This window comes from Podarcis cretensis (assembly GCF_951804945.1).
Source record: "Podarcis cretensis genome assembly, chromosome: 1".
NCBI classification, from domain to species: domain Eukaryota; kingdom Metazoa; phylum Chordata; class Lepidosauria; order Squamata; family Lacertidae; genus Podarcis; species Podarcis cretensis.
In genome coordinates this window covers 122,387,333-122,400,624 of record NC_137170.1, presented here as the reverse complement: position 1 = coordinate 122,400,624, position 13,292 = coordinate 122,387,333, and the positions used below count along the sequence as shown (strand labels likewise).

The 13,292-nt window shown below is 44.6% G+C and overlaps 1 protein-coding gene and 1 long non-coding RNA gene across 7 annotated transcripts in view; both read right to left on the bottom strand.

Annotated features, from left to right (window-relative positions):
- GULP1 (GULP PTB domain containing engulfment adaptor 1) overlaps window positions 1-9,731 on the bottom strand; it is a 183,925-nt gene extending 174,194 nt beyond the window's left edge. For all 6 annotated transcript variants that reach the window (XM_079981727.1, XM_079981725.1, XM_079981729.1 and 3 more), the window contains exon 1: window positions 9,500-9,731. The gene's annotated coding sequence lies outside the window, so the exon portion shown is untranslated. The remainder of the gene's footprint in view (window positions 1-9,499) is intronic.
- LOC307220479 overlaps window positions 1-13,292 on the bottom strand; it is a 371,449-nt gene that overhangs the window by 320,553 nt on the left and 37,604 nt on the right. The gene's annotated exons all lie outside the window — the stretch shown is intronic.

The window sequence follows — 13,292 nt, the reverse complement described above, 5'->3', positions numbered from 1 at the left end:
GTGTACTATGTGCAAGGAGCATGCAAAATGTGGCACCTTCCCTGCCATCTGAAATGACAGAGTCCATTATTTCACCACCTAACTTTGCATGATGTATAGATTGGCTCTCAGGGTTTCTTCCCCATTATTTAGGCAGCTCAAAGGTCATTCTAACCCGCTGCAAAGCTGATGAATTTGATCAATAAGCACAGGCAGCATATTGTGGTATTTAAGATTTTTTTTAAAAAAAGTGGTGTGACCCCAATGTTTATCTGAAATTAAGCACTACTTCAGCACTGCTTCAGAATCTTTAAAGTGTTAGGTAATTATCCTTGACATTATCACACACTTCAGCTTCCATGGAAAACATTCCACTCATTGTCACATAATTAACAGGACACTATGAGAATAGATGGCATTTTGGAGGAGCAAATCATCAATGGCAAACAAATTTTTTAAAAACCCAGCAAGACAATATCTACAAAAATACAATGCCAACGTACCAGAGACCATGCAAAAAGAACAAATGAGCAGCTGGGTAATATCTGTCCTTCCTTGTCCCGTGGGACCTGCCCACCACCCACAACGGGGCAAACATGCCACCCAAACCACTCACATCCTGAGAACACAGTGTTGTCCACTCTATAGATTCAGAATCAATATGATTCTTGACATTGGGACTGAAGGTCATGGTAACCTGGGCTGTCTGCAGTTTAGATACTTTGTCATCCTAAAATCTCTGCCTGTTGCAAGCAATTAAAAGTTGTGCACCTATTTTAACCCACGGCTCAGTACTGTAAGTGTAGTTTTGGTTCTCACATCACAATGATGCCCTTTCACCACCCCCACACTATTTTGAAGGCACAATAAGTCTGGTAGTTGCTCTTTCTATCCAGTTTCTAGATTTGTGTTGTTTTTCAGGTATATTCTCTGACTTCAATTTGCTGGGGAAAGTCTGACTATGTGAACAAAACCTTTCCGAAAGTCAAAGGTAAATTAATACAAATTCTAAACCTGCTGTTTTTAAACCAACCTTTTAGAATTCTAGGGACCTCCTGATATTTGCACAACAGAGTATCATTGCAAAAGTGCATTGTCTGAAGCCAGCAGAAGTTGAATAAGTAAACTAACAACAGTCTATCTGAAATAAACTGAGGAACACCTGATCTGGAAATACAAATAAAATGTGCTTCTAGGATGAATGACAGATAAAAAACAAAGCTGTGTCCCTCTGAACCTTCACATCATGCACAGCAATATTGTGATTTATTAGCAGGGTTGGCACATTGCAATCACATACCGCAACCATACAGCAGAAGCAGCTAGTGCTGCCAATTAACTACAATTACTGTATGGCACAGAGAGATAAGAGCATTAGTATCAAAATGAGCTTTTAAGAAGTGCTTCGTCTACTCTTTGTACAACAGGTACCACTGGATGCATTGCAGAATTAAAATATTAATGCTGAAGTTTGTAACTTTTTTCTTCATGAGCTTCCTTGTGCTTAAAGTTATAAGCAGAAGACGACAACAATGGGCGCCATCTCCTAAACCATGCAGGTGTAAAACAGATTATTGAATCATAGAACTGTAGAGTTGGAAGGGACCCTTACCCTCATCTAGTCCAACCACCTACAATACAGGAATATGCAGTTGTCCCATACAGGGACCAAACCTGCGGCCTTGGTGTTACCAGCACCACACTCTAAGTTGGAGCCTCCTAACAGAGGGTCCATGTTGCATGTGGCCCTGGAACTCTCCCCAACCGGCTTGGAGGTGGGTGGTGCCATGATCATGCCACTGGCCTTTAGCCAATCAGTAACTTGACAGGGGCTGGGGGGTACTGAATCGGGGACCTCCTCTTGCTTCATGCTGCCAAACACCCGTCTACACACTCATTAGTTAGGTCATGTCTGGCCTTGCTTTGGACTTCGGTTGGTTGCCTGTTTTGGAATGGGGGCCGGGTAGGAATTTTTCCCAATGTGCCAGATTGGCAGTGGCCACTTGGTTTTTGCCTACCTCTTAGCAATCGTCACAACTTTGTAAGGTTTGGTGGTTAGGCATTGGTTTTAGGGGGATGCGGGGAGGGGAGGTGCGGCCATCACCTGCCCCTCCATTTGATAGGGTATTCTGTTAAAGGAATCCAGGGTCTGGATCTTGTCCAAAGCCCGGGGAGGGGCTAGGGCCATGCCAGAATGCCGGGAACCCCAGGGGTGCATTGATGGAGCTCCCTCTGCTGGTAGTTTACCCTTGTAGGCTCCCTGCTGGGTGAGCAGGAGCCAGTATAGTCATTAGATACCAATGCCTAAGCCAATACCAGTCACACTTGTGTATTCAATAAAGTTGTGGCCTAAATTTGCCCATTAACCTTTAAACTAAAATTCTGTCTCCACTGTGTCTTATTTCCATGGGGTGGTTTTCAACCTACTAAGCTATCCGGGAAGCACTGCTGTTGGCTAGACCTCCTTCACTGCCTCTGCTCCTTTAACTATTATATAGACATTATGAGTCCTTTTCCATTAACTTAATTGACAGTTCATTTTAATCATCTAAGACTTTGGCAGATTTTCTTTAAAACAACAACAACAAGCTGTTGTTGCTTGGATGTTACAGAAAATATACTTTCCACCAAATCTGCCCAAAACAACCATCAAGGGTTGCTTTTAATTTGAAAACTAGTATTTTATATTCAGAACAAGCCACCGTTCCCAGTCACAAAAATGCTTATTCATTTCAAAATATAGTGTTTTTTTACCAGGTTGGGTGTGCCAGAGAGGCCAAGGTGTGTGAAAAAAACACACAAAAATAATAAAACTCAGATTCATCAAACAGAAGGGAAGTAAACATTTCATTTATGCTAGAGGATACTATGGTTCATTATTGGTTCTTTGGGACTTATTGAGCTCCTGCTGTCTTCTGCAGTGCCTCATAGGTGAATTTTATTCCTGACATGTTATGGATGCATTATATTCCAGCTAAGGTAAAGTCCAGAACTACCTTATACCACTGATACCTTAGCTATTGTAGGTGCTCTCTTCTGTTCTTTATCTAACTTCAAAAAATCCTTTTAAATGAGAAGAACACTGTTCTTAATGCAAGCACAACATATATGGCAATGCAATGTTTGCTGTTTGATTTGCGATCCATTTTCTAAAAATCTGCATTTTCTTTCCCAAGACTGCAGCTGTGCTTCTCCATGAATTTTAGATAATGGGCGATATCCAGCTGTGACAACCCACTTGAACAACAGCCATTCTGCTAGCAGGCACTCTTGTTCTTAGTGTGGCACAATGCCCACATCTAATGGGTGTCTTGTACCTGAAATATATACTATGCAACTTCTTGATCAGGAATAGCGAATGTGGATTATGCAGGCTTCAACTACCATCATCTGTAACCACTGACCATGCTGTCTGAGATGGACAGAGTTGTACTCCAGACGTGAAGGGTACCATGTTGACTACCTCTGCCCTAGCACAACTGCTCCTATAATTATTATTATACTAGGTGTTTGTCATGTGTATTACTGCAGTGATACCTCAGTTTAAGAACAGCCCTGTTTATGAACTATTTGGGTTAAGAACTCCACAAAACCGGAAGTAGTGTCCCAGTTTGCGTACTTTACCTCGGTCTAAGAACAGAATCCGAAAGGTGGAAGGGCACCGGCGGCGGGAAGGCTCATTAGGGAAAGCGTGCCTTGGTTTAAGAACAGTTTTGGTTTAAGAACAGACTTCAGGAATGGATTAAGTTCATAAACCGAGGTACCACTGTACTTGAATAAAGTCAACTTCCAATGGTATGTTTGATCTCACTGTACCCCTAGATTTCTTCCATGTATTGTTGCAGCCACTTTCAACTCCATCAGCATTCATATGAAGTTACAAAACAGTCCAGAACCACTAATAACTGAAAGTCATAAATATATTGCTGGGGGTGGGGAATAGTTATCTAAAATCCACTCTAGTTCCCCTTCGGCAAGACATTTGGAGAAATTATGGTAGTCACATCAGTAGTAGCCTTAAATAAGAGTGCATAAGACTGGAGTGGCTGGGTTTATTTTTATACATTTAGCTTTAGTAGTTAACAACTAACTATGAAATGTAGAAAGGGGTCTGTGCTCCATGCAATTAACAAGACCTATGAAGATGACCATGAGAAGTAATCACTCTTCATGCACCTTCAGCACAACCTTTGAAATCCTACAAATGTTTCTGTTGTTAAGGGAAATTTCTTTAAGGAAACCTGAGAGCTACTAAATCCCATGTATCCCATTGATTAACAAATGCATTTATAAGCAACACACACACACAAAAGTCTCTACTTTTCATTATTCCCCACTTTGATGCACTACTTTGTTGGGGCTAAATACATACAAGGAACTGCTAATCCTGAAGAATAACAAGGTAAATGTAACTTTATTAAGTGTAAAACAAATGCTTTACTTGCTCATTACAAATGAACTTTAAAGGTGTTTTGCCTGATCAAAATGTACATCCCTACAAAAAATGAGGCACTTTGACAAATAACAAGAAAACATTCAGTCATGTAGCATCTTTTGTATCAAATCGTATCATTTTGTTTATATCAAACTGTATCAAATTGATTATATCAAATTGCATCAATTTGATTGTATCAAATTGTACCAAACAGTAATTGTAAACACAATGTTCAAACAAAATAGAATAGAATTGAGTTATAACCAATGTGCATACAGTGGTACCTCGGGTTAAGAACTTAATTCGTTTTGGAGGTCTGTTCTTAACCTGAAACTGTTCTTAACCTGAGCTACCACTTTAGCTAATGGGGCCTCCCACTGCCGCTGCACTGCCGCCGCAAAGTTCTCATCCTGAAACAAAGTTCTTAACCTGAGGTACTATTTCTGGGTTAGCAGAGTCTGTAACCTGAAGCGTCTGTAACCTGAAGCATCTGTAACCCAAAGCGTCTGTAACCTGAGGTACCACTGTACTTTAGCAGACAGCAGTTTGTCAGGACCACGAGCCAGCCCTCAAGTTATGAAGGGTACAAACTGTGCACCTGTGACCAGTCAATGAAGGCAAACAGAGAGATCCCGGTCACTCTGGAAAATGCAGGGGTGATAGAGGAAAAAGTCACCCCACAGTGGACTAAATTAAACAACACCTGATAGCCACAACCCAATGAAACGATTGGGCCATGCTGCTTCCCAATGGCAATATGATGTGCAGCGCTATATTCATGCACCTACCCACCTCTACTTTCTTCTTCAAAATAGATTATTATATCATAGCCCTCAAGACAGGGAATAACCCTCTCCCCCCAAATCTCTTGTCTGGCTGATAACAAAAGGTTTTTCTTCAATGGCCTCAGTGCCTGGCTGCTGCTAGCTAGAGCATACCCCCCCACACACATGCTTGGATGAGGGCTACAAATAGATTAGGTAGGTGGGATGTCACCAACAAAAGAAATACATCTTAAACAAAAATCTACTGCTGCTTCTTTAATACAGTAGTACCTCGGGTTACATACGCTTCAGGTTACATATGCTTCAGGTTACAGACTCCGCTAACCCAGAAATAATACCTTGGGTTAAGAACTTTGCTTCAGGGTGAGAACAGAAATTGCACTGCAGCGGTGCGGCGGCAGCGGGAGGCCCCATTAGCTAAAGTGGTGCTTCAGGTTAAGAACAGTTTCAGGTTAAGAACGGACCTCTGGAACAAATTAAGTACGTAACCAGAGGTACCACTGTACCTGGTACTATCTGGGTGCCTGTCTACTGCCTCAGGGCCCCAGTTTCAGTCTGTGGAAGATAATTCAAACAGTGCAACAGGAACCTCAATTCAAGCGAGAGCTCTCAGCACCCCCTTCTACACTGCCTTGGCTTGAGCGTGTGGTAATCCTATTGTCTTCAACGTCTAAGGATGAGCCTCCTGAAGCATCTGTTGCTCCACCACTACAGATGAGCATGCAATTGCAGAATATGCCGCAGGCCCTTTAAAGATGGCTTACTGCTCAAGTCTCCAATGGCTGATACATCTTCCCTATCTGGCCAGCAGGGTCCACAGGGAGCTGCCCTAGGTCCTGATCTGCTTTGATGTGTACTGGAAGAGGCCCAGGAATTACTACCACTTTTGCTGCAGGCCCCAAGCCCCAGCAGAGCAGGGTGCCTACCCACTGTCTCTCTGTTCAGCTTGCAAACATGTAAATAAAATGGGTGTTATAAAAAAAGGTTGATACCATCACCAAGCTTCGCCTTTCACAGAGAAGTTGCAAAAGCATCAGGTAGATCATTGTTAAAACACTTCTAATTATTAAAAGCCTGCTGAAACATATGTATGTTAAATACCAGTTTTCTCCATAGTGCAAACTAAAGACACATCAGCTACTCCTACGATTTGCTAACTCCTTGGTTATTTCAGTATAGTGCACTCACTGGAACGACTGCTAGAAACAGAGTTCTGTACTCAAAGGAAGTTTCCTCCAGTTATGAGATACGTGTGGCACAAGCAACAGTGGCTGCTTGTCTCATTTGTGAACTTCTCAGAGGCAATGAGCAACCTTTGTTGGGAACAGTAGGGTGAACTACAGGGACCGTCTTCATGACAGCAAGGCAATATTGCTCTCTTTAAGGGCATCACACTGAGACAAAAGTTTCAAATTTCTATTAGAGCAACAGAAGGGGGGAAAACGATAAAAGACAAAGAGGTCGTTATGAATATAGATGTTTTCCCATCTTTCTCCAGTTTTAACATTTAGGCAGAGGAAAGCTTAATGAATGTCAAAACTTTCAAGACTGCAATTAACCTTCTTTGTTCTGACCGACTTTCATCCCTTGCATGAAAATGAGTTTTGCATTGACTTTTGTATGTTCATTTATCACTAGATCAAGCTGGAGTGACATTAGGAAATATATGCTATTGAGTGAGTTGAAGAAATGTCACAGAAGCTTAATTCTTCAATGTTTTAACTTTGCCCCTCTTCTACAACTCTGGAACCCAGAGCTCAAGGTTTGTTTAAGGTTGTTATATCTTCGAAAGTGAAAATCAGGACAGAGGTGTGGGATTTTGCAGGGGGGATGGACCAGAGTTGTTGCTTTTTTAGTAAAAGCTACAAGAATTATTGAGTTTGGGAACTTTTTAAAAAAGGAATTTTTGGCACGATTTAACCCCCCTTGCCGGTTTTCCACAACATTTGCCTGATTTCCGGGACCCCATTTCCAGGGGCAAATTCCAGGGCATGTCCTAGAAAATCAGGACATATGGCAGCCCTAGGTTTGTTACTTCAGCACTTCTCAAATGAGAAACTAATGCTGATGCTCCATCCCCCCACAAGTCCTGTGTCTTATGGAATTAAGTCACATGCGGTGCTTTTGTTTGCATATGCACAGAAGGTTGACTTTGCAAAACTATCCCTGTGTTCATTAGTCCCAGCAGTGGTGTCAGTTTTGTTCTCAAGACACTGAGCACATTGGCTGAGCCAGCAGAAGATGGTCACTGTGGGACAACAAAAAGCAAATATCATTTTCTCTAATTCTCAAACCACTCATCACAGCCTTTCGTATCTTCAGAATTCAAGAAACCTTTTTTTCCCTTCACATTTCGCTTTCAAATGTGCTCATTTGTTGTTCTTTTTGACAGTAGCTTTTAGGCTACAATCATAAACACACTTACTAGAAAGATTCGCTGAATTTAGAGGTTAGTATTCATCAGTAAGCTTGCCTAGGATTGCTACTGTATGTGCGACATTAAAAAATGCAGATTGAGGAGGTGCGCACACACAGACACACCCCACATCCTTCCCCTGTAAGACAATAAAGGGTTTTAAAAATGCATTCTAGTCAACAGAGCATAATGCCCGTTCTTCCCACACGACATCAAAAAGGGGACCGGCAAACGGCAAGCTACACATGTCAATACTGCAACCCTGCATGCGAAGTTTTACCGAACTTAGAGGGGCAAGTGGCTACAGATCCGCAGCCTGAATCATATCAAATCACCCTCCATCGTCAGAAACATGCAGGAGGCAAACAGTTTGCACCAAAAACAGCGAATACTTCCTGCACTTGGAAGCATCTTCCTGCCTTCGGGTCTCTTTCCATAAGCATTGCGTGCTACACCAGTTTCCTTTTCTAACCCCCCCCCCAAAGACTCGTTCCCAAGCAGATCCCTCCCCTGCGGGGGGTGGGGAGCGAGGGAGAATCCACCTGATTGGCACTTGCTGATACTCACTCTATCCCTGGATCGCAATATCAATATATATATATCAATATCAATATATATAGCAATATCAATATATCAATATATATATATATATCAATATCAATATATCAATATATATATATATCAATATCAATATATATATATATATATATATATATATATATATATATATATATATTGATATTGCGATCCAGGGATAGAGTGAGTATCAGCAAGTGCCAATCAGGTGGATTCTCCCTCGCTCCCCACCCCCCACCCCGGAGGGATCTGCTTGGGAAGAGTCTTTGGGGGGGGTTAGAAAAGGAAACTGGTGTTTATTTATATATATTTATATATATATAAATAAAACCCCACAACTGCAGCCTTAGATAATTACTACCTACCCCGCAGACCTCTCTTATAAACAAACAGGCAGGGACAGCCGCCGCGCGTTTCGCAAGCGGCCGGGCAGAGAGGCGCAGCTCCACCCGAGCAAAGCGCGATCCACAAAGCGCTTAAGCAGAGTACCCAAAAAAAAAAGTCGGTGGCGGGACCGAGCTCAGCCTCCAAACACACGGTCACCCCGGTGGGGGGGGGAGGGAGGGTTCACACAGAAGTCCCACTTCGAAGCAAAGCTCAAGGATCGCAACCTTTAACACAGGAGCGGAGATCTCGCTGCAAAAAAAAAAAAAAACCCCAACCAACCCGCTGCAGAGATGGAGGAACCGGGGAACAACTCGAATACAATATCGGGGGCGGTAAGCCCCGCCCCGCACAACCGATCACGTGACTCGGTGCACGATTCTGATGGCAATGCCCCTCAACTTGGGGTGGGGGGGGGTCAAGTATTTTCTATTGGGGGACGGACGGACTGGGACCCTAGGAGTTGGAGAGCGGAGCCAAAGCGCAACGGGAACTTTTTGGTTTCCGCCGGCCCAAGGAGGCGTCGCCTTCCCTACCCGCCTCCCCCCCGCCGCACGGTCTGTTTCCTCACGACCGAAAAAATGCTGCAAAAGCCAGCGCTGGGGGGGGGGGGCGGGGAAGGTGGCGGCTGGAGAAGTTCCACAGCCCAGCGGGACTCCGCTGAGAGCCGAGGGAAGGGGCGCTTTCTCTCGGCTCCCTCCAACGCGCCCTTTCCAAAAGTTTCGGGGAAGACGGGGAGGGGGCTGGCGGTGTGAGGGAGCGGGGGGAACCGCCGCCGCCGCCGCCGCCGCCGCCGCCTGGTCTTCCCGCCAAGCGCCTTCTCCTCCTCAGCCAGCGTCGCCCCCTCTCCGCCCAAGGGAAGCCAGCCGCTGCCGGGCAGCTGCTCTCGTCTCCAAGCAAAAGCGAAGTCGAAGAAGAACCCACCCCCTCCGAAGCTCGCCGCCGCCGCCGCCGTCGTCGTCCTCTCGCGGATAAAAAGGAATCCCAGCGCGTCCTCTCAAGTTCGCCTCTCCATCCGCACAAACTCCGCAGAGTTCCGGCGAGTTCTCCTCCCCTCAGCCTTGCCGCTGCTCCTGGCTGGCTCGCTCTTTCTCTGGAGGGAGCGCGGCGGAGGCTCGACGCCACGAAACTTCGCCCGAAAGAGATGGAGACGGGGAGAGAGGAGGCGCACGCGCGGCAGGGAAAAGCGCCTCAGCGAGTCGCCTCAGCGGCGGGCGGGCGGCCAGCCTCCTTGGCTTCAAGCGCGGAGCCTCCGCGGCGGAGGGGAAAGTTTCGTGACGTCACGCGGGCCGGGGGCCGGCGCGCTTCCCCGCCTCGCCTCGCTCCCCTCCCTCCCGCTCCGCAGCGCTTCGGCCGGCGTGGCGCACGCTAGCCGCCGGGCTCCCCTCGGCCTGAGGCGGGAGGGCGGCGGAGGGGAGCGGCCGGCCGCGCCGGCGGCCTCTGGGCTTTGCGCGCTCGCCGCCTTCTTCTCCCGCCGCCGCCTCATCTTCTTAGATCTTGGCGGGAAACTCCTGAAAGGCGAACTTTACGACCGGGGGTTTCCCCAGAAACTTTTTATTTTATTTCATTTTTTTTAAAAAAAAAAACACCTCCTGTTTTCCCAAAAAAATGTATTGGTTTTCACAATATTATAAACAAACACATAAGACAAACAAACATATAGCCTTGTTGAAAATTACACTTATTAACATTGTTAAGTGACTTCCTCGCTTCCCCTTGGTTGAATTTCATTGCATGTCCTTTTAACGGTTTTCCAAATCACAGTTCTTAGAAGATTTAACTTAAACATTAACATCCTTAGATCTTCACATTAAGAAATTAAACATATTAATTCATCACTTAACATAAATAAAATCCTAAGCCAATTAAGTATCTGCAAGCTGTTTTCAGTTAATTTAACTTAACATATTTAACTAAGTAATCATTATATTTAATCCACTCTTCCTGTTACTCCTTCTTCTGGTCACGGACTCTTCCGGTTAGGTTGGCTAGCTCCGAAAAATCCTGTAAAAAAGCACCTCCTGTTTCTAAGTTGATAAGCAAGTCTCTTCCCCCCAAATTTTTTTATTGATTTTTCCAAAAAAAATTAAACAAATAGACAAACAAACATAAATCTCCACCCTATTTAAACCAAACTTAGTAACATTGTTAAGTGACTTCCTCGAATCCCCCTGGTTGAATTTCAGTGTATATCCTTTTAACGGTTTCCCAAAAACAATATTCTTATAAAATTAACTAAATCACTTAACATCTTTCTTTTCTTCCAATTCAGCATTAAACATATTAATTCATCACATTACATATTAAAATCCTAAGCCTTTCTGGTATTTGAAAGCTTTTCCAATTAATTTAACTTAACATATTTGTCTAAATAGTCTTTAAATTTCGTCCATTCTTCCTGATAGTCCTCCTCCTTCTGGTCGCAGATTCTGTCATGTTTCAAAAAGTAAAAGCCAAGACAATTGTTTCTGCATACTTCCAAATAACTGCTCAGGTGAATAGAATAAAGTAAAGATCAGAAAGCAGAGGTTTCTGAAAGGCAGTCACCCCCAATGCAGTTCTTTGGTTATGCCAACACAGTAGTGAACCAAAGTGAAGTTTTACAAAGAGCATCATGGAAACCTTAGGCCTCTGGCACCAAGCAACCAACAAATATACCAGACCTGTAAGCCTCTGGAACCATTTTAGTAGTAGCAGCCAACTAGAGAAAGGAGCACTGATTTTGCATGGAGTCATGCACATTCGGGGGGGGGGGGTTGCAAAAGAGCAGATTTTTGCTTTTTTTTAGAAAATACCCACCGTCCTCCTGCATATTTGTCTGTTTTTTTAAAAAAAAATGTGATTTTTTTGATTGACTTGTTTAAGATCCAGGACAAAGCACTGCCTTCCGGACATTCCTCCCCCTCCTCCTCCCCCGGACGCCGCCTTTGAAATCCTGCCGGTGTCCGGATAAACCCGGACATGCTGCAGCGCTGACGCTGGATGCGATTTGGATAAAGGAATAGGAATAGGCGTGTTTGAACTTGCCCGTTGGAATCCAATTTTGATTGGACTTGGATAGCGTGCTTAAAGGTTTCCTGGTTTCTGATTTTTCACATTCTCCACTGTTAATGGAGAAATCTGAGGGCTGCCTTGGTCAAAAAACAAGGACACCAGCCAGGAATACCAGAGCAAAACAGCAGCCAGTAGGGTTGGTCTTTATTGAAGACTGTCATGACTGGACTCCCACCTGCCACAAGGTGGAACAAGATGGAAGCCCTGAACAAAAGAGAACCCAAACTTTTATTAGTTGCTAATCCCCATGTTACACCACCCAACTACATCACTAATACATCATGGTTACATCATGAAAGGGGAGGTCTGGTGGCAGTAATCTGAGCATCCTGGACCCTGCCCCATGGTTCCCCTTGCCCTCCACCAAACACCCATCAAGTGTAACAAAAGAGATATTTACATTTCCCTGTTCCCAGCCAAGTTAATCACACCCTTTTGTCTTCATCTGGGTTTGTTATTTCTGGAATGGCTACCTGTCTGGCACTCAGGTATCAGGATGCCAGGAATTACCACTCAGGCAGAGGGATTGCTGAGTAGCTGAGCTCACATGTCTATACGTCTGAAGTTTTCCCAGTGAGCCGGTACATCGATACATTTATCAGTGAATTGTTACATTTGGTATTGTGCAACAGAGGCCCTTTGCATAGATAGGAAGAAACTGTGATGAAGTGTTTTGTGGGGACAAATTACAAAAGTCACAAAAGTGATTGTGGTAGTGGGCTGCACGTGCATGATATCTGCTGGAGGGGCAACTCCCCCCCCCATACATAAATTCCTGCAACACCACCATCCATGGGTCCTTGGAAGCAGAACAGGACTCAATTCTTACCTTTGAGGACCGTCTCTTTACAACCAGCTTTTTATCTCATAGAATTGTAGAGTTGAAAGGGACCCTGAGGATCATCCAGTCCAACCCTCTGCAGTGCAGGAATATGCAGCTGTCTCAAATGGGGATCAAACTTGCAACCTTGGCGTTTATCAGCAGCATGCTCTAACCAACTGAGCTATCTCTGTTTCACAAGATATCTCACCTTCCCCATCCCCAAGGAGCTCAAGGTGAGATGCCTCCTTATTTAACTCCCACAACAACCCTACGAGGGCCATAGCTTACACACGCCTGCTCCGTGAGTTCAGTAGGGCTCCCAAATTAACATTCACATGTTAGCGTCCTCCTGCATGTTTGTTCTGAAGTCTGTCTTTCCAGGAAGTAAAGAAACATGTGTCTCATTACGACTGTGTTGGAGGAAGGTGCACACCTCCAGAGCCGTAGCTAGGTGATTTTGTGCCCCTGGCAGAACCACCCAGATGACACCCCCTAGCCATGGACAAATTAGCTAGACTTTCTGCCTCTCCTCCAACCCCCCCCCCCCACCCCTTCCACCCATTCAATTCACCATTTATTTAAAACCATTTCTTATGAGGCAATAATCAATATTTATATTTACAGACATATTTTTAGCTGATTTTGCACACACACACTCCATCGCTTGCGCCCCTGGTGGGGCCCCACCTCGCCGCCCCCTAGCTATGGCCCTGCACACCTCAACCCATGAACAGGAGCGTTTAAACAGATACCCCAAATCAGACTATAGATTGATAGCCTGACCTTGGGTTTGATGGATGGGAATGTGCAAAAGTGTGGTCAGATAAAAGTGTCAAGCTA